Source organism: Ailuropoda melanoleuca, unplaced genomic scaffold (assembly GCF_002007445.2).
Source record: "Ailuropoda melanoleuca isolate Jingjing unplaced genomic scaffold, ASM200744v2 unplaced-scaffold1362, whole genome shotgun sequence".
NCBI classification, from domain to species: Eukaryota; Metazoa; Chordata; class Mammalia; order Carnivora; family Ursidae; genus Ailuropoda; species Ailuropoda melanoleuca.
In genome coordinates, this window is record NW_023182304.1 from 1041 (window position 1) to 3168 (window position 2128).

General features: G+C 38.2%; 1 long non-coding RNA gene across 1 annotated transcript; it reads right to left on the bottom strand.

Moving 5' to 3' along the window:
• Positions 1 to 2116, bottom strand: LOC117797777. Its single transcript, XR_004622689.1, has 2 exons — positions 1322 to 2116; positions 1 to 756 (listed from the first exon to the last, which is right to left on the bottom strand). It is a non-coding gene; the product is annotated as an uncharacterized LOC117797777 (long non-coding RNA).
• Between the last annotated feature and the right edge of the window lie 12 nt (positions 2117 to 2128).

Here is a 2128-nt window from a genome sequence, read left to right on the forward strand (position 1 = left end):
AAAGAGGTAAGCTGCTGTTGAAAATTCTAAGATAGAGGAATCTTATTTTAAAAACAGCTCAGCAAAAATTCAGTTAGGTTTTGTTACAGGTTGCTTGCGAATTTTCTAGATGCCAATTTATTAAAGCAAAAGGATCTATAAAGAAAGCCTACTTTAGCTTTGTCCAATCAAAAGGGAGCTTAAGGAAATGCTATGGGGCTAAGTCAAATAAATTTCTATAAAGATGGAAGATTTTACAGAAGGAAGCATCACTTTTTCTCAGAAAGTAATTACTACCTGTGGCCCTTTAATCATTATTTTCTTCATCATGATCTTTCTGCATGACAAGTAAGTTTGAATTTGAATCATCACTAAGACATTATTATCCATACCCCATTTAATACATTAAACAAAATGACTCATGTTTAAGTTTTAAAAATCAATCAACTTAGATTCTGGGAATGTGCCAGAGCAAGATCCTCCTGCAGGTTCTGAATTCTTTTAGTTAATGGCATTGCACTGTAAATTGGCCCTTGTCTCTTTTCCTTTGTTCATGTGGTTGTCCAATCACTTGGTGCTTAGCTGGTGTTTGCATGTGGTATATACACAGAGCTCAGTTGCTGATATTACAAACCCTTCCCTCAGTGCTCCCTGCTGATTCCAGGAGCTGGAGCCCACTCGGTCACTCGGTCACTGCTGCTATCCCTGCTCACTGTTGATCCCCCCTGGAGGAGATCGGGAACGGCCAGTGTTGTATGGTGCAGATGGTGGCTGGACCTGAGGTGAGTGTAACATACAGAGAAGTTGAATCAGTATGTTATACACCTGAAGCCAATGTAACACTGTGTAACAACTATACTCAAATAAAAAATTAATAAAAATAATAATAACATTAAAGAAAACCCTCTGCCTTTCTTCCCAGGGTCATTTTCCCTTGGATTCATGTTTTCCACCCCTTCTTCTCTCCATGTCCTTCCTTCAGCCACCAGCATGCTGCCTTTTCCCTAACAGGTTCAGACTTTGGCTGAGATTAGAACAAATCACCCAACTAAAATCACATTCAGTACAATAAGGTCTCCATGCCTTTAAATTTTTCCAAGTTCATCCAATTCAAGGTCCAGTGTCTTTCTGAAAAACAAAATATTCTAGGAACTAACTCTGTCTCACCTATCATGACTGAATGTGTGAATTCACGACTGAATTCTCTCTGTAATATTTAGTCATTTATGTTCTCACTTAATATACCCACAGCTGCTAATTTTCATGTGTATCTTAATAGTTGGAATTGGAAATGCTTCCTTTAATGTAACTCAACTCTTTCCTCCAATTAACACTCACTTACCACTCTGCGTGAAAAAGTGGTCTTTAATCCGCACAAACTGCGGACAGAGTCCTGCCTTCTGGGCTCCTTGGGGACATGTGTTCATTCATTCCTTGGGGAGAAATAAAGACATTTCTATGTACTATGCTCCAAACTTCTTTCAGCTGCTCTATTTATAGGTCAGTTTAGTGAGCTCCTTAAATCACTTAGGCTAGGCATTTTGATATTCCTGAAAATAAAAGAAAGAATTGTCAAATTTCATCCAAGATTGTGTGTCAGAAAAACTGTGTCCAGTATGTACAAAATTCATATGTGGGCTAATTGCTCAATTGTCAAGGATATTTATTTTGTGCCATAATTAAGATCAATTCATGGATTTATAAGAAATAGCATTGGGTTCAGCAAGAGAAAGAACTTTCTAACAACAAACACTCTGGAACATAAAGTAAGTTAGCTGGGAATTAATGAGCCTTGTGGTCATGGGGGCTCAGCAGAGGTCACCTGGTCCCTGGCAATCTGAAGGATTCAAACACAGCCTGAAGAATGTTAAACAAGATTGACTTTTGGGTTGCTTCCTATTCTGACATCTAAGACTTAGACAACTAAGCATATGACAAGTTATATAACATTCCAGTCAAACAAAACAAAAATACCATGTCCAGGACTATCCTCAGATGACTCACTTTGAGGAATCTAAAGTCTTGCATAAATGTTTTCTTATTACACACTTGTGGCCTTAAGTTTATTATTTTTGCTGTGCCTCTCCCTCTTCCTGTCTGTCTTGTTACAGTCTCCCTCATCATTTGAACCAATGAGCAAGAAGAGCAT